The sequence below is a fragment of the Leuresthes tenuis genome, unplaced genomic scaffold (assembly GCF_036924035.1).
Source record: "Leuresthes tenuis unplaced genomic scaffold, fLeuTen1.0.hap1 SCAF_12, whole genome shotgun sequence".
Taxonomy (NCBI): Eukaryota; Metazoa; Chordata; class Actinopteri; order Atheriniformes; family Atherinopsidae; genus Leuresthes; species Leuresthes tenuis.
Genome location: NW_027325366.1, coordinates 25172171 through 25192818, shown reverse-complemented (window position 1 = coordinate 25192818; position 20648 = coordinate 25172171).

The window sequence follows — 20648 nt, the reverse complement described above, 5'->3', positions numbered from 1 at the left end:
GCTGTTAACCCTTAATCAGTCATTTAGAGCAAATGCATTTATATACTGCAGAGTAAGCATATATATATATATGTGTATTTTTAATATTACTAATTAGATTTTGTCCAGTTCAAAATCAAAGAACCATGCAATTTTACTTAGATCAGAAGGAATTCTAATTATTATCTACTATTAGGACACTGATGATAGATTCAATAATTCTGTCTATACTATGCGATTATAAAAATATTCATATTTTGTGCTGATACCTTATTCTTAAAACTGGACACAAACATGCTCACTTAATCAAATTAATTGCATATATCCGACTATCCTGGAGTCCATAGGATTTTTCTCATTAAAGGAGAGATACAGTTCTAAAAAAAGATCTAACTGTAATAGTGCACTATGTAAGTGAGGAAAGTCAAGGTCAGAGTGCAAATGTTTAAACATGAATTGAATATTGTTTGAGTTCAATATTTACCCATAACACTCTTCACTTTTGACAGTGCTGTGCACTTCTGAACTTTCACCGGCCTCATATTGAATAGTGTTTTTCATCTTATTCAGGGAACAAGAGGGCTTACATACTACTAGGTGTCCTTTAAGAGGTGCTTAGGGAATATTAAGGTATTTGACTCCTTACTAAAGGCCATTCGGACCTTATCTTCATTTACTTTCAGATAACTGAAAAAAGAGTTTGCTTGACATTGCCTGCAGTAAGTCAGACATGTCTCTTGTAGATGTTTCACACTGCCAGGGATACCCTTTTTTCACCTGTTCTGTTCTTAAACTTTATGGACATAATTTATTGATGCAGTGATGGGATGAAGGGTGGCCAATTCAATGAGCTTCGGTTTTTATAATTGCCTTTTACAATGAGGTAAGATTGCCCACCGACATTGGATTGGGGAAGCGTCTACAATGAAGTGGATGCTGCACCGGTCATAGTGAAGAGAGAACTAAGACAACATTCAAAGTTTTTCATTCACCAGTCGATCTTCTTTCCACACAGCTTATGACTATGGTCATAAGCTGTGGCTAGTGGCTGAAATGTTGAGATTGTTAAAACAAATGACAGAAACCAACTTTCTCTTGCCTGGGCTCACCATTGGAATAACCGAAGGAGTCAGCCTGGAGGGGCTGAAAATAGAATCGCTGCCCCACTGCATAAAAATTAGTCAATCGAGATAGTTTGGGCAACTGGTCAGGATGCCCTTCTTACACCTTTGAGAGGAAGTGTTTCAGGCATATTGCATATTGCATACCAAAGACTGGTTGTAGAAATTATGTCACTTAGCTAGCTAAGGAATAAAGTGGCTGGAAGTGGAAGGTCTAATGATAGCTGTTTAGACTGACCCTCATGACCTGGTCATAGATACATGGCTGAAAAATGGATGGATAAATGGAGTAATGGATGGATAGATGGAATAATGGATGGATAGATGGATGGATGGATGGATTTGATTGTGTTACTGTAAATTTAGTAAAGAATGACTTGCACACTGACAAGGATTAATCAACTTTAGCTGCGTTCATTTTTGATTATGTTAGGTTGAGAGTTGGTTCTCTCAGTTACACTCAGTGGCAATCTGTTAAAGTAGAAATTCAAGCAGGAATGCTCATAATTGTTTCTTTAGTCTTTAGCTGTATGTCAGTCTTGACTGTCTGCTACAATGCACTATTGAAACATTTACCATTAGTATCAGGCATCAGTTGTAAAACTAAAGACAAAGTATATATTATTCATATTAGACTTAAGACTTAAAGACTAAAGCACAAACACTGCAACAGTTGATAATAATTGCAATTACGGTGGCTGTATTTAAATCTACACTAATCTTAATGAGTTGCTATTTCTATCTTTAAGATTGAAGACAAATGTTTACATTTGAAATAGAGTGGATAATTGTAAGACCAGGTGGTGGAAGCAATACTGACAGATTCCATAAGCAAACCGGTTATCTCCAATTATCTTTAGCGTATAAATCATAGAATAAAGAGAAAAGGTAATGTTTGGCTTGTGGACACAAAGACTTTCTTGTTGTATGTGCAGAGACAGATAATTGTGCAAACACAATTATCTGCGTCACATCCACCAAGCCACTGGCAACCTGCACAGCTTTTAACGCTGGACTGACCATTACCCATGCTGCACACCCAAGTCAACAGTCAAATCAAACACACCAAAACACACAAACGGCTTCTTTGTTTGCTTAGTCTGCAAACACATTGACTGTGGGGATTCACATCCACATGTTTACCACACAGTTTCATGAAGACACACAACATTTATATTTGCATTCTGGTATCTTAACCTCTTTTGGTATCTCCATCATACAGACCTCCTGTGTCCCTGAAGGGTCAGACCAGGGTGTGTGTTCTCCCCCACAATGACCTTTGTTGAGGTTTGTTGAGGAGACCCCCAAGGGAGAATCTGCAACGAGGATACACACATCCACACAAACGTTCCCCTCACTAACGCACTGTTTCCTACACAGTAAACAGCTGATTTCATTCAGTAATGAACTGTAACTTAATATATCTTTATGAGACATCATTATGACAATCCTTAATTAAGATTTACTCAGCTTTCAAATGTGCAGCATCCCATTCAGAAAAAGTTTGAGAAAATCCTTTGAACATCTGAAACAGCAAATTATTTTTGACATAAGCAAGCACAGAGGTTAATTTACAATAAGTTTATTCAAAATACGAAAAAGCACCATTTACAAGTAGATGAGCGTGAAGCATATTTTCCTAGCAGTCTTGTTATTAATATCAAGCTTGAATACTAATATCTAATCTCAAAAATGATTTTCCAAAGTAAAGTGGACCTTTTTGTGAATACTTTGAGAAAAAAAATTCCAAAATAAGCTTTTCTTCTTCTTTCCACTCTGCAGGACACAATCACTTTCATTCTCACTGTGCAAATTTGTGGGACATTATTGGCCAAATCTCCTTTCAATCAGGGCTTGGCTTTCAGTTAATCCACCTATTGTTATTCATTAGGCCTGTCTAGTATCGCAGCTTCATCTGTAACCTTTGACTCCTCTGTCGAGATAGATTAGCTCATCAACTCTGATTAGGACATCATCTGCCCCACCTCAGAGGTCAAGCTCATTATGCACTCTCTTAATTACAGATTTACCATGCTAAATTGAATGTGTTAAGTTGAGGTTAAAAAAAAAAAGGTCACTTGAGGATGAATTAACTCAAAACTCAAATAAGTCAAAACCTTACAAACTCATCTGAAGAGTTAAAATAGTACAGACCAGTATAATTCTGCTGATTTGAGAAATATTGTGCTGAGAGGGTGAGGATAACATTGCGACTCACAATAACTAAGTCCACATAGAGGACTAAATGAGTGCCATTGTGAGACATTTCCTGAGACCAATCATCAAAATAATTGAACCTTTCATCCAAATGCTTCACTCTGGTTCTCTCATCTATTTCCAATTTCAGTTGCAAAGGCCCCCTTTATCTTGCTGGTAGATGTGAGTGGTGGCTATAACTCATGGAGATGGAGGGGGAGGGAGAGGAAGAGGAAGAGGAAGAGAAAAAGAGCAGGGTTCAGCTCACATATGAACAGTAAAGTGAAATATACACCTGACGTTCCAAAAGGAGTATTTCTTTTTTTCTGAATCTAACTGGTAGAAATGGAATTTATAATGAGGCTATATTTAGGGCTTGATAACATGACTGCTCTGAGTAATGATATAGCAAAGGTGGAGATTCATTACCTGCCGCATTATGATTTAATCAAATTGCATGGAATTATTAGAATTTTTCTCTGGCAAAGGGTTCCTTGACATTTAGCCTTTTACTCCTCGTGCATGAATGCGGTCAGTGACGTTACAGGGATGTGACATTTGCAAAAGGTCTAAAATGAGAACAAGTATCTTTTGAAAGGACTAAATGTTTAAAATGCTGTTCTGGTTGTTATGGCCTCTCATTACATAGCAAACATCAACCACTTAATACGGTGGTTAATTAGAGATTGAACAAACGTGGTGTTGTAGGGGTACCTCGTAGTCGAATGGCCAACACACATACCACATACAGTACTTTTATTATAATGTCCACCGCTTTTCGTGCACCTCATACCTTTTTCTGTCTTTCTAGACTTGTAACTGTTTTATAAAGGCATATATACCAAAGCTTTTCAGAAAGATCTTACATTCCTTCCAGCCAAAGACTGTATTTGATGGACAAAACCATCTGCGTTCCTAAGTGTAATGGGACTGATGGCCACTAGGTGCTGGTGCAGCAGCATTTGGCTCCAATAGACTCCCCATAAGAAACGTGTAATTCTTTCATGACTAGCAATTCAGTTATTTTTTTTTCCCTCATGAATCATTCTGGTTTTGTTAGCTAGATTCACACCCTCTGACAAGTGTGCTGGTGAAAATGTCAAAAAGTATCCTGAAAATAGTTTCCTATTCAATTTTGGAGAAACATTTGCAAATAAATGCACTTTTGTTCAATCAGCTCTCAAGGATCACTCTCCAGCTCCACCCTCTTGTCCATATATTACAACCCCTGGCTGCAGAAAAGTCAACATGGCAGCTGCCTATCACTGAACTCAAAGCTTAAAAACAGCTGTTCAGAAATGAATGGTTTACATCAATGGGATTTGTCCGTTCAGCTATCTTTAGTTTACGCTTTTAACGCAGACCAGTTTTCAGAAGAAAAAAAACACTCATCCTTGTTACACACCCAAAAGCAAGAAACACATGAAATGTATATGTTTTATATGTAGCTTTTCTAAGTAGATGCAGTGTTTGCATGTCTTATTTTCTGGCAACTGGGATGGTATTTAATGTCAAGCTATGTTTAACTAACTTGCAGGTATTTTATACCCTAATCTTGACCAGGTGTTGTATTTTCTAAACTCAACCAATTTGCTTTGGTTTGCATAAGAAACCAAAGAAATGTTTTTTAAAATAATCTTAAAAATGGCTGTACCAAGACTTGGACCAAGTTGAACCAATGATATTGAATGTGAACAGAGAAGAATAGTTTCCTGTTGGAGTTCAAAATCATTTATCAGCTAAAAACCACATGTTGGAACCATCCAGCCCCTCAACCTACTTCATAATGAGAATGTCTGTTAGTTCCTAATGCTGATGTTCGAGCACAAACCAAAAGATGCTTGTGCATATGCCTCGTAACTTAAAGAAAAAGAAATAGATACATTTTGGAAGGTTCACAGTGCATGCTTTAAGAATAGGAAAATACAGGCGAACATAAAGATTCCCTCCATTTGTACTTTCCAGAAATTCAAAATGGCAACTTAATTTTTCTGCCAACAGGGATGTCAAGCATTATTATTGCACTCAAATTCAACTACTGGTCAAAGATCAGCTGTTTCTAAGCCAGCCTTGTGTCTGCAAATGTCTGCTTTGCTTTAAATCATTTACACAGACATATATTAGATATGTATAGACATGAACCTGTACCTAGCAGGCCAGAAGCTCCTTACACAGGTCAGAGGGCCATAGAGTAAAGTAGCAGGAAAATCGGTCTCATCTGTGTATGCACTTCACATTTGGCCAAAGAGTTTGTGGCTACATACATGAAGCAGAAAATCACCACATAATTAACCACACAAAAAGGACATTTTGTTTAACTTTATTTAGTTTGACACTGTGTTCTTATTAAGTGATGTCCATTTCACTAATTTTGAGGAGAATTGTTGAACGTAAATTCTGTAAAATCACTAACAATTTGTACCATCAATCCTTCGAATGAAATGAAAACGTTGATGATTGACAGTGCCCTCAATGAATGACATATAAAGGTAGCCAAATAACATCATTTGTTTGTGCCGTCTTATCGTCACAAACACCGATCTTAAGCACTTCTATTTGTGCCATTCGTCTTCCTCTTTTGCTACCAAAAAAAAGGACAAAAAAAATATCTGTGGACTTAGAAGGCTGCTCTGTCAAAGAAACAGAAATGTGTTCTTTATTTGGGAAAGTTTCAGTCATCTAATTGGACAAATACAAACTTATTTAACTGCAGTTAAAGCAGATTCCATCTACTGATAAATATCGGATATTATTGGAGGAACAAGAATTGCGACTGAATCGACTGTCTTTGCCAAATACTGTTTTTTGGACAATAATGGACTAATCTCAAACACTTACTGTTCAGGTTATGTACTTTATACTTTAAGAAATCATGAATCATTGTATGGAAATGTATTGTGTTTTTCACAATGTCCTGTGACGTGAAGTAAATATCATCGTGCCATCATATCATTAGTTTTTCAATGATTTCCAACTCTATCTGTTTTTTTTTTTGGTGCCAAGGAAAATCATCTGCTCCAGAGGATTGTTTGGTAATAACACTGACCCTGTTATGCTTGCTGTCACTGCCATACCTCATTTAGATGCACACTCTGCAAGGTAAACAGTGTTCTAAAGGCTCCTAAATGAGGTAATCCAGCTGTGGCCTCTCCTCCTCTTGCCCCAGGCAGGGTTTTGAATGCGAGAACTGTTACACACCCTCTTTTATGTTAATCTGCAAAATGAGAACCACATGTCTGGCAGAAAGTGCCACAGAGTGCAATGACAGACTTCTCTTTCACAGAGTGGATGCTCCAGGACCTGAGTGGGACAGGAGCAGACTGGCTCAAGGCTGAGGCATTGAATCTTGGAATGATTGTACAAGATTTTGGAGGATAGATACATTTCTTTAATCAAGTTGACATTTGGTTATCTTAATCAAGTACGACATAAGGCTTGTAGATATTATTACCCATCTATGAGCACTCACAGAGTGCTGCCTTTTTCTGCTTGCTACCAATTCTCTGTCACACTCCAACACAGGAAACTCATGCATTCTCCCACTCACTTCCCCTTACTGCATTCTATTGAATCAGTTGTACCCAATGTTGCCTTGATTTGATGTGCTTCAGGTCATTTCAGTGGGTTTGCATGCCACCTTTTATTATTACCAACATTGTGTGTTTGTCTCTCCATACGAACACTGAAACACATTCACTAATAGATCAGGGAATTTCTCTTTTTGTCTGTTTTTTGCTTCCCTCAACCACCGTTTATGAAATCCACTTCGGACTTGTACATTGTGAATTGCTGGGGACACGAGTGAGTTCATTGTCGAGTTTGAGGATATAAGGAAATGCTCACATTTTTATAACTGGTTGATTAGTTAGGGTGGAGCCCAAGTCATCCCTGATGAAAGGAAACATCATCAAAAGGAGTGATATTTCTAACCACAAAGATGATATGACAGTTTAAGCTCAATGCCTGATTTAAGACTTCACAGATGATGTCACCAGTTCAGTTTCAAATCTGAAACAGAGGATACATGCACTAGTTCCATTTATGTCCAAATCAAGTGATTTGTTAGAGAGTAAATCTGCAGCCCTGTCAAAATGTCACCTCAGTGTGCAATAGATGTCTTAAACGCAGAAATGTTGACACCATCAAAATGAAAAGATATAACAACAGTCATTGCTTCTTTTCTTTTCAATTTCCCTGCAATAAACAAGAATATTTTTAACCTTTACCATTACCTTCAACTTCAAACCTGTAGTTCTTCTTTTTATCTATCTATTTGTCAATTTCAAATATCAAAGGTGTTTGGACATTTTCTTGTAAAGCACTGGTTCTAAATATCTTCTCTGACATACACCAAATACACTGTCTTGAACTTTTTCCTTTCCCTTTCCATCTTACTTTGTGTATCAGAGCTTTTCAACAAACCTTCTGCCCATTGCATTGATTTACCTTCCAAATGTCTGTTACTTCGCAGCCTTCTTAAAGCAACTTAAAGCTCCCAGATGCGTTACTCTAATTAAATCCATAGAGTAGTTTACTTCTTTGACAGCCCATTCTCTGAGTTATCCATCTTTCCATTGAAGCACAATGGTATTCACTCAGTGTAATTGAACAATTTCTCTGGAGATCTTCCAGGGTTTAATATGTCTGATATTTGCAGCTCAGGGCTATTTGCCTATTTCGCTTTCACTTCTAATACATTTGCATTGTTGTTGTGATTCATAGCATCAATAGATCTTTCAAAAGGCCAAACCATTACACTTATTATTTACCTGAATACTATGTACTTTCAATAGAGGCTTAATGACTTGGATACTTGGAACATGTTTTTCTCACTGGCGATCTTAAAGTAGTTCATCAACAGAATTTATTGTAAACACATAATGGTTATCATAAGACTTTACCGTCAGTTTTTTAAAGTTTTATTAATTCAGTACACTTGTGTGTTTTATTTTGTCACATCGGTTGATTTTGTTGGTTTTAGTTTTTGGTCATGTCACTAGTTTTGCCACAGTTTCCTTCTGTCAACAAGGTGGTTAGCTGTGGTGTGGCTTGGCGTGGAGGTAGGACCTGGATGCAGATATCTCAGAAAAACTTGATTTATTTTTAAACACAAACAAACAAACTATCAAAACACCTAACAAAAGCGAAACCTGACATGAACTATGACTAAGATACGGGAGCAAACTGAACAGGCACAACCTTAACACAGGAATAATGGTGAGGATCTGGCAGAGTGCATGGGGAATCTGGAAACTAAATACTGAAGGGAGGTGATTAGTGATGGAGTGCAGCAGAGGGGGACAGCACAGGTGAAGTGAGTGAAGCTAAATGGCAGGGCAAGAGAAACTAAAGGAACTATGGCAAAACTAATTACTTAAACAAGGAACTAAACACATACAAAACTAACAGATGTGACAAAAGGAAACTATAGCAAAACTAGTGACATGACCAAAAACTAAAACCAACAACATCAACCGACGTGACACATTTAGCATTCTGATTTTAAATTTGTACTATGTGCAACATCTCTATTGAAACATAGACTAGAGTGGTTATATCAGTATCAACTTCTGAGCGTTGACTACTGTCTATGCTGAAGAAAAACTCCCTGATTGTAAAACCAGAAAAAAGCAAATTGATTACCATATTATTATGAGACATTTGTAAAAAGTCTTATATTTCAGTTAAAACACAATCTCACCACTCAGTGATGCACTAGGGAGGCCAGTGCCCCACAACCTGATCCCTGATGTCAGTTTACTCTAACAGCCCTTTAAACAGGGTGCAATTATTCCTATTTTCATGTGAAATAATATGCAGAATGCTCATACAGACTAATTGTTAAGTCTCAAGCTTCTCACCTTAAATTATTACCAGACCAAATCGACAATTCGAGGGAGAAAGGCAACAGTGTTAGTTTAACCAGTAACCAACCATGACCAACGGTAAGCGCACTTAGCAGATAGCCACATGAGAGGAGTGAAATCTAATGAAGGAAGGGGCTGCCGATGTGAGAGGGCAGTGGTAGGCTGGAAGTATACATATGTAACCCATTTCGCAGAGCTACAGCATGGGAAGCATGTATCATACTTTAGGCTCCAGTTTCCATTAGATTAATTCAGGGTGAAATAATAACAAAAACTGCAGCACTTGTTAATTAGGTCATATTTCAGCACTCATACAAACCTGCCCATTAATGATACCAAAACTCCCAAGACAGAAATGTTTTTCTTATAGACAAGGTAGGGGCACAAAAATAAGCTTGGGGTTAAAAACATTGTCTTGGATCCAAAACAACCTGCTTGAGCTTTCCGCAAGCCTAAATCCATCCCACAGAGATGTTTATGAGTCTTTACATCTTTGTGGGAATATACAGAATAATATGAACTGGATCAACCACAAGTCTTTGTGCTGTTTCTTTTCCTTTTAGGTCCTTTCCATGACTGTATGTACATATGTTGGGTGATGCCTTCATTTGAACCTTAGAAGTGATCATTAACAATGATAGGCTTGGCTGAACTGCCTAATGTTAATTTTCCTTCCAAATAACAGCATTTAACATTTGAGCCATTAATTTCAACTCTGCAAGTGCAAGACAAGAACAGCTGTTGTAAACTGTACAGAAAAATAAAAACTGAGCATGACTGAGTGTGTGAGTCACCACTGAAATGCTGTACACAGAATAAGCCGGTCATTGAGATTTTAAAACAATTTTTTTCTTAACCCACCAGGTAGGAAAGTGTGAAAAGTTCGGAGGATAGGAGGACAAAAGTGAGAGTGCAATAACTTGCTCTACGGGGAGTTTTTTTTCTTCTCCCGATTGTCATTATTTTCTTTTATTAGCCCACATGTCTGTGATTTCTGCTTTACACAGACATCCGATCAATCAGTGTTTGTGTATCATCATCAGATCATGTTAAATCATAGAAATCTTTCAGGGGCTAAACTGGATGGCAAACTACCACAGAAGGTATGCCATCTCTTTTTTCACCATGGGGGGAGTGATAGAGTCTACCTGGGTGTTCCAGACACCAGGATAACAGACTGGATTGGAAATATAGCATCAAGGGTGTCCACGGGAAGAAACAGAATCAGCCCAGTTTCACTCCAAAGCTTGTTATAGCTACGCAGAAATGTATTAAAGTCACATAAAAGTTTAAAAAAATGTGAGATTGCAAGATTGTTTTATAATGCCTAATATTTGCGGTGTTCATGCATAGTTATGACAAACCTCAACTATGTATAAATATAGTTTATTTATTTTTTAGTATTCCTTTACCTAACTATGTAGCTGGCACACTTAACATTGACCATTATTTTATCTTTTCTAACATCACGTATGTGTTTTTATTTCCTAAACCTAACCAATCCAAGAGCAGCCAAAGTGGAAAAGTAATTGAACTTTAAATATTTCCTTTTTTGTGTGTTTTTGTCCATGTTATAAGTCAAATGGATATTTTTTGGAAAGGTTTTACATGATCCAAAATGTAAGCATGTCACAGGTTCCAAAGGTAAGTGTTATCTTCCAAATGTTTCAACCGTTGTTGTGAAACTTAGTTATAATGTACATTTATAATGTAGTTGCAATGCCCACCTTTCCCTCAGTGGACTAAGATGGCAAGTACTTGCTTGTACTAAGGTGATACTAAAACACTGGCGATTAAAGGCTGGGGGCTCTGAAATCTATCGGTCAGTTTCATTTGAACCTTCTACACACAAATAACAGCCGTGAACCCTTATTAGCCATGCAAATCCAGTCTATGAGTGTTAATTGTCTAATGGAAAGAAAGAACCTGGAGGTTTTAACTAGGATCGAGCACAACCTTTAGTCTGTTCTCATTCACCTTGTACTCCTCATACCCTACACTGCAGGTGTCTTTGTGCCTACGTTCCGTCACTGTAGCCCGGTTTAACCAAAGACATTGTCTTGGCACCTTAAGTAATTTCTCTCCCTGCCACCGTCACACAATGCCCTCCTACCAACAACTGTGTTACGGCTGCTCAACTGTACAGGCACTACTATGCCAGCACAGATTAAGACCATGCTACAGGAATTAGGCGCACACAAACACACAACAACAAGTGCCACATGCACACACACAAGATGCACACATACATACACACAAAGAAAAGCACACTCACTGCCAAGTGAATCGCTGGATTTGCATCTCATTTTACTGGTGTGTGTGCATTGGTTTTAGTGTGTGTGATTTTTTTTTTCCTCTCTGAATACCTTGGTGATGCACAAAGGCTTTCTCTAACTCTCTTTCTAAAAAGGCCTGTACCATTGCAACAGGGAACAGATTTAGATGTGCAGTGACAGCTTAATAAACGGAATGTCTTTGGATGCCTCTGTCTGCAGGGGGAGGTGTCTGGGAGGCTTGGGGATCTGCGCAAGATGCATCAATAGGAGGTGGATCTTTCTTTGGTGCTGCTAAGGCCTGCACAAAGCCCACAGTGGCTGACCTACAAAATGGTGGTCAAGATGAGGCTTTATGTTCAGGGGCTGACAGGGAGGAGAGGTCTGATTAGTAGGTTAGAGAGAGTTCAGTGCTTCTGTAAGGCTCTGGAAGACCTGCCGACTGGGGCTTGAATAGGCCTGGTGGCATGGTAAACAGGCTGAATAGGAATCCAAGTTAAGGGGAGTGGAGCAATAGCACTAAGTGGGAGGGGAAACATTTGTCTGGGTTCAGGAAACCCTCAGAGGAGCTGTGTACAGGGCAATGGCCCTGGCAATAGGACCCATTGAGGTTGGTGCTCCGCTGAAATGGGGCACCATGGCGAGGTGTTAAACCAATCATACTTCACAGATAACCTCCCATTAATTCATCAAAGAAAGCTCTTAAGTAAGAGAGTCACAGCGAACTCAGTCAAGTTTTATCAAATATGGGCACTTATTTCTCATTTTGTTCTTCTTGTTCCTGACCAACTACATGGACAACACAGAAAACCAGAAAAAAGCTATTTTCAGACATGTCAATCTAAGACACTTTTATTCTTCCATCTGCTTGCATGTCATGGATGCATAATATATCTCTGACTTTGTTTTTGCCATTGTCCATCAAAATGTATCCCCGACTCTCTGGGGTCCTATTTGAGCTGAATGCAATGTTGTGTTTTCTTCTCTTTCATTAAACTCAAAATGGGACTGATTTTAGAGGGAAAGGAGGAGGTAATGCTGCCTCCATCTAATGGGCTCAGCTGTAAGTTGAGATCTCAGTCTTTATGTTTCCAGCTACATTTTTGGAAAAATGCTGCTGTTCTCGTTGGAGAATTAGTGCCACACACATATTTGCTTGGATGAACCAACTCGTCATGACCAGTAGCATAAAAAAATAAGCTTGTTTAGCAGGTTCCCAATTCATTTGCTGAAGATTTCCTTTTATATTTTGCCAGAAACAAAGCTTATATCTATAGTTCTGACCTTCGTCTGATACCGGGATGGTCAGACTTGCTTCTTTGTTAGGATACACACTGAATGAATTGCAGAAACGTCCTTGTTTTCTTAGTAGTTACTCTGTTAAATAGCTTTCCTCACTTTTTTTTTTTAAATCCAGTTATCTGGTATAGAATCATAGACATGTTGATTCACTGCAGGCAGCCACAATTTAACTAATGCAGCTGTTGTCCATCCACAAAGCTCTGTCTATTGTCTAATCTGTTTATCAAGATATCCATCCATCCTATTTTACCCATTTCTGGGCCATCCATGGAGTTCAGCACCAGTTCTTCCAGCTCAATCAAAGTGAATTAGGTGAGCTGGAATGGGGATACTCTCTACCTTCTGTAGTGCTCTGGTGTCCAGCAATTATGCTAATGTGACTGTGTATGCATAGCCCCAGGCATAAGCAAGTGGACCACTCCCTATTCAAGAGCTTAACCCCAATCTAATGCTCTATTAGAGCCACAATACTATACCTCTCAGTTTGAATGCAAACTGGCTGCTTTTCTCTCTTTTTTTTTTTCTTCACGAAGACAGACCATTAGTGCACACAGAAGTCCGCTGGTAATCCATCCTTTAAGTCTCAACATGTGTTTGCTTGAATGAGTATCCATGAGACCATATTGGACAATGGTATGGTAACCGTTCACATTCTAGTTCTATGCAAATTATGACACACTGGACAAGGTCATGTGGATAAAAACTTTTATCTGTGCTTTATTTATCTCACAATGTGCTATTTAAGTTAAGACCCATATTCTTATGGACCACATAAATCGTCATGGAGGTGTCTGATCGGTCCCAAATGCATTCTGCTGCATGGCGATAATAACAAACACATAGCTACAGCCATCTTGTGACACCTTTCACAGAAAGTTACTTTTAGATTTTTTGTCTTCTGCATTTGTACCTGTATGGTTGTGTAAAAGTAAGTGATTATGGGGAGAAGAGAACTCTCTCTGTTCTGCATTAAGGACATTATGCCTCTCTGTCATTGTTGCTTGAAGGAGCCTGGTAAGCACTCCTTACTGGAAAACTGAATCAATCAAAACATGTCAGTGTCATGACGTTCCAAGAAAAAAAAAAAAAAAAAAAAAAACATACTGCGAACTGCTCCTTTCAATACAGAACATTCATTGTTCCAGTGAAATCGTACCCCCACTGCCTGCGTTTTACGCTGCATTGTCATGAATCTAATATCTTACCGTGTTTGTACATCTCCTAATGAGTCTGCCTGGGCCTATTTTCCCATAATATTCTCAGATGCTACCTAACACTATGACAACACCAGCCCGGAGATTTTTCCACTGAGTGAGACCGAGTGGAAACCATTACTGAATTCCAACAGAGATTCTCAAACTGCACCAGACTTGGCTCATTAAATTAAAATGAGGAGGATCTTTGTTTGCTGCAACAACAGAAGAGCCTGCTAATTGCATTTTTGATATGAGGAGCTTTTGACTCAAAAATAAATCAATCCAAATTTTTAAATAAGCAAAGTGTGCTGTGCGGCACTGATATGAAGACTGTGTGAATTTGCACCTGTATAGAAAGTAAATTAATTGTTGATGTTCAGTTTGAAAAAGAGGCACTAGTGTTTGATCCTTACTCTGTCTGGTGTTCCATCGCAACTCTAAGAAGTGTCAGACTGATTTTGTTTAGCTTTTGCCACTCAGAGAGAAAAACCTTTAACCTTCCACGGTCAAAGAGGGGTGAAATATAATCCATGATGTTGCACCATTGGAATATGTAAGTCTGATCAAGCTTGTTAAAAGCCTCATCCCTACATGGCCTTCATTTGTTTTGGACGAACTTGAGTTCACCATGGTTAAGCTGAACCCACTAGCCCACATTTCTTGGCTCAGACACGATTCTTGTCTATGTGTATGCGTGTGTGGGTGCATGCGTGCATGCAAACAGGATTTATCTAGTATGTCGTACAAAAGACTGTGGTAACTGGCAATCTGGATGACCACAGTGGGAAACTAAACCTCGCAATATTGAGCAGAGTCTCTCTCTCTCTCACTACACACACACACACACCAGGACAGATTTAAAAAAAAAAGAAAATGGAAAAAAAAATCTGTGAAAGATGGTAGAAAATCCTATTTGCTTTGTACTTGGACATGGTGCCCTAGACCGACACAAATTCAATCCTAAAAACACCAAGCCAAATCTTTCTTGTTCTGTCGTAGACAAAAAAATCCTGAACATACTATGCACAGACCTATAATGCCATGTAGTATATAATGCTTCCTGTTCCTGACCATTCACTATGTTGTGAAAGGAAGTAGTGTGTCTTTTTGTAAATGGTAGAATGAAATATTTTGAAGCTTTGACCTAATTAGTAGATACATAATCATTCTTTTACAGCTTCCAAAGATTCCCTTAAAATATACTTGACAACCGTGTGAAAGTTAGCTATCCATCTTACTACACTCTTATTTCTCCAACTAAATGTCTGCTGTGTGTATGAGAGCGGCTCAAACCAACAGTCATCAATTACCACTTCAGCTTTCCCTTCCCAGTTCGCTGTCTCTTCCCCCAGTCAGCTATCTCACACAGCACACACACACACACTTAAATGGTTTTGGCCAACACCAGCAAAATTACACTTCCTCACAAGGACAAAGTAGTTGTTTCCAAGCCCTTTACTGGTCTTGTCAGCAGGAAAGAAAAAAAAATCTCTCGTGTCAAGCTGCATTTATGGAGCACTTAAAAAGAGAGGGATGTATTTATTATGACTACCGTAAGATGCAGTGTAACCTTTTCCCTCAGTCCCTTAGCTCTATAATGCTTCTATAGTTCCACAACTTTACTGTTTTACATCAAGTCTTTCAAAACATTAAAATGAGTTCAATCCAATTAGGTTTCAGCCTCTGTGGGGACCTAAAGTCCTCGAAGACAATTGAAGTACTTTTTGTGAGGAAGAAATAAAGCTTTTAGGTTTTACCTGCATAACTGAGAATCTATGCAGATATATCATTGTGGGGATTTTTTCATGTTTCATAATAATTTCATAATATCTAAAAATGGTTAAATATGAAAATGTTGCATTGATGTAAAGGAAATCTTTGCATTTGTGGATGTGCTTGAAACAGCTGGATTTAGTTAACCTGCAACATAATGGCCTCCAAGTAAAGTTTCTTCAGAAAAATGCAATCATATGGATTTTTGATGATTTAAACGCTATAAAGAGCTACAACTGCAGTTCATAACATGTAACATGTATATAAAATCAATTAAATGATTAACAAATTATCAACCTTTCTGGTGACAGCCGTCTTTGTTTTCTTAAGCTTAAAATGAGAAGGTGACGTGTGGGGGATTCGTTTGAACTCTTTGTTCCAAACTCTAGATGCCATTACACACATTACACATAGGGCAGTTCTTTGAAAACAGAACATAGACGATATATCAAATGTTGAAAATAAAAATATTTTTGTTTTGCCAGGAAAAAAAAAAAAATCACATTCATTCAGAGTTTCTTTCATCTGCCTAAGCTGGAAAAACAAAGCTAAACAACAAAGATTAAAAAAAGAAAATTCACTGCAAGACTTCCATTCATTATTTTAATAGAAATCAGGTTCCTGCAGGGCTGCACAGCAGTGTTGTGGTTAGCACTGTTACCTCGCTGTAAGAGGGTTTCTGGCTTGAATCTTGCCTGGGGCACTTTTGTGTGGAGATTGCATGTGCTTCCTCCCACAGTCCAAAACATGCATGTTAGATTTATTGGTGATTCTAAATTGACCATAGCAGTAAGTGTGTACGTGCATGGTTGCATGTGTCTGTGTAGCCCTACGATACACTGGTGAGCTGTCCAGGGTGCAGCCTACCCATCACCCGATGGCAGCAGAGATAGGCTCCAGAATGGAATACTGTGTATGGAAGATAAATGTATAGATGTATGGATGGGTTCCTGCACAGCACTTGCTAAAAAGAAGCCCATTTTACATTTTACAGTAATAAGCAGTCAAGGAGCTAGATTTCATTGGCACAGAAAAAGTTAATATGAAAGAAAATGCATACCATGGGAACTTTTCTTTGCTGTAATTTGCTTAAAATTCATAGTAATGAATAACAATTCATTTTCTACAAGTTATCTCAGTAAACCTGCAGATGCATCTCTTTTCTGCTTCCTGAGAAAGAATAAATGAATAAAAAATGTATACGTGAGCACAGGATTACAGGCATCTGTAACCAGAATTGAATGAATTTGTACTTTTGTGTTTGTTCTGTTAACTGAGTTTTGTTTTGTATCTGTAGTTTATTTTCAACTTGAGCTGTCTTCATTTAACAGTTACAGGACTAAAGTCTAAACGATTGTCTTAGATGGATATCACCAGCTTGCATTTCTTTTTTAAAACATCATATTTTTGGTCCCAACTTTCCATCCACCAGTCACTCAGCTGTCTGTTTGATTCTCATGTCAGACTGAATGAAGTGTTTGAGGTCGGCGATGTGTTGAATCAACACGACAAACCACATCATTAAGAGAAAAATGGAATTGTGTGGAGGTATAGTAACAAAGTATTTGTAAAACTTCTACTTCAAACCTGTAACTACTGGCCAGTCAATGAAGGGGTCAGTCTGTGTTCAGGGGTCTGACAGCTATAAACTGTTTTGTGTCCACACAAGTTTAAAAACCCATTTAATTGAGGAAATGTCAGGGGCTACAAAAAGGCTACATATCTGTGTGTAGCTACCAAAATTGTGCAACGGTTCATGTGGTAAGAACTAAAGGAATCCACACAGATCTGTGCAGATGTGTGTACAGTGAATCTGCTGTACTTTCCACCCATTCTGAACTGAAATTCAGAGAATATATTCAAAGAGGAAAAAAAAAACAAAAAACATGCGTACACGTGTTGGTTGCAATTTGCACTTAATGTTCACGCTTCAACATGAGTCATGTCTGCTCAGCCCTTCCTTCACACCCTATACCGTATATAGAGATGGAGACAAAGAACCAAAGAAAACGTTTCTGTTTCTCCATGTCTCACCCTCAATTTATTCCTCCCGGCTGTAATTTTCACAAAGGATGGGACCATTAAAAATGTCTCACTGACAGGTGGGAGTTATCAATCACTCTATTAGAGCTTTGTGGGACATGTAGCCACACAGTTCACAGCATTGTTTAACTGTGGGTGGGCCAAACAAGCTGTCCCACTAAAGGACAAGAAATCTGTACAAATGCAGACATAAAAGCAGTTTCCAAGTACCAGCCCTCAGTGTATTATGTAAAACTCAAACATAGATCACCATATTTTATGTAAGCTGCCATTTTTTTGTTCTTACAAAAATACTGGATAAAAATAGTGTTTTCTGTATGCATTTTTACGATCTCAAAAACAATCATTTCTATCAAGTAACACTTCAAAATACCATCAATTTATTTAAAGAAAAGAAAGAAAATAATTGACATCTGTTCTGTCAAAAAAAGAGTTCTGATTAATGCATCACTTAATTATCAGCCTTATACATTGGGGCATGATATTCATTAGTAAATTATAGTCCCATATAGAGTTCACAGAATAAAGCAGCATTGCTTTATGTTGTAGTTTCCTTATGACTAACAGGTGGTCTCTTGATTCATTGAGTGAACTGTGTTTGAATTCACTCTTACTTATATGTGCTCTTTCTCCAAAGTTTAAATGTATTTCTACATGGAATGGAATGCAGTGTAGAGTTTTACAGTTGGTTAGGTTAGCTACATCATGTGTTGAGAAAGAATAAAAAATTGGATACCGTTGGTCCAAGGCTGGATTGTGAAAACTCACAGCAGTTTTCACTTTTCTAATTATGAGAATGACAACAGGCCAAATTCATGAAAACAAGTGTAATGAACCCAAATGACTTTAAATCAAAGCTTTGAAATAGCTCCAATTTGTAATGCATGCAGGGTGATCAACATTTTGTAGTTACAAATATGAGACGGGTTGGTTGTTATCTGTTCTGCTTTTTAAGAAAAATGTGGACCAGAAGTATTGCTCCAGCTTGATTACTTCAGCTTCACCCTCTTATATGTGAGACAGATCAGTATTCGAGGTCATAATGGTCTGATTAAAACCAGGCAATAATGAAAAGTGCAAGATGAAAGCTAAATGGCCCTGGGTGATGGAGTGAGGCAAACAAACGGCAAGAGATGGTCAACTAACTCAGCACTAATGAAACTCTGTGGTCACAGTCATTAGGATGAGGAACAATTGAGATCTGCAGGATTTATGCATTATGCATAATTTGTGATTTATAAACTGTCAGACGAATGTGCATAACATACTTCCCAGAAGCCCTCTTTAGTTACTGTCATTTACCTTGTTTGCAAGTGTTGAATTTTGAAAAACTCATTGCCTCCCGGCTTGTATTTGTTCATATTTCTACTTACTTATTTAAATACCCCAAGGATCTAATACATAGCAGTGCAAAATGTGTAGTTCTGTGATTTACAAAGTCTTCTTTTTCATATAAGTGTTCATTTTTCATTTGAAAACAAGATTAATATTTATTCATAACGCTTTTCAGATGTGTGAGTTATGTTGGCCTGAGAAAACTGAATTCCATATCAGAAATATTAGGTATCACAGCGATTGCTCAGCATTTTTTGCTCAGCCCAGAATCTCTTCTCCAGGCTCCGTGTGTGCTCCCATAAAATGGGAGCTATGAATTATTATGGCAACAAATTAATCTGGTACTGTAAATAATGCTTGGGAAGAGTTCTGGTAAAAAAAAAAAAAATTTTAAATTGTATAAACAGTTCATACATTTTCAATCAGTGAACTCTCAATTCATTCTCATGTAAAAGTTGTACATTGGAGTTTTTAAACTGTAATTCTGAAACTTGGTTTACGGGAAGTGCAATTTGGCCTAATACATAGAAATCATTTTAGTTTTTTTTTTCCCAGTTGATTTTATTGTTCTCATGGAAATGCATCTAATATAGTCTGTGCTACCTTGACTGAACACATTTGTTCAGTGAATTTACTGAAATAAGGCTCAACAAGTTTAATTGTATAACTAATTTCCTCACCTGGTAATTTACATTGTTCCAAGAGCAAAGCCAATGTAAACAGGTTAAGAGAGTCACTATTGTGATCCCAAAAACTCTGCTTGGACAGCCCTGCTAAGCAATTCGTCATTGTGAATTTAACAGTGAGAATTATGAGGCAGCCAAAGACTTGAGGGTATACAGTACCAACAACCTCAGAAGTTTATCTTTGAGCTTGGCAAACAATGGAGGTATGTTTGATTTGAACATGCTCAGATAGGGGCCAGAGATTCTACACTATAATGGATTTAATACATAAACAGGGAATAAACAGTATGATGGAGAATGAAATTAAGGTTGCAGGATATTTAAGCTTATGCATGTGGGATGAGGGTTTGGGAAAAAGGTCTTTACATGTCTGGAAAGAGTTTAGTACAGTGACTATGCCCTCACGACGCAGTGTTATTTGCTGTACACAACTCATTTGGATGCCCTCTGGATGTTTTCCATGGTGAATGAAGTTTAAAATCTTGGAAAATCTTTGAGGTATATATCTCACACAAACTGAGGTCATTGTTTGCTTCTCTTTGGAGGGATGAAGAAAACCAGAAAGCCCTAAATACTATATTCAAATTAATAATTTATGGAGGGATAAACACATTTCCATGTTCATGTGTTGTGACAGTTGTGTCTTAATGCATGGTTGAAATTTGGAACAAATGATTTTAGTTGTGGGAGCAGCCAGAAAATTATTATTTCCTCATTAAAAAAAGTTTTTTTAAAAAAGTAATTTATTAACAGATTCACATTCAGCTGTTATTTATTTTATGGTTGTTAGCAAATGTGAGACTCTTAACCCTTCTTTTTTATTAAAGTCTCACAATCACGCTTAGTTTTCTTCACCAGAGTGCATCTGCTTTCAACT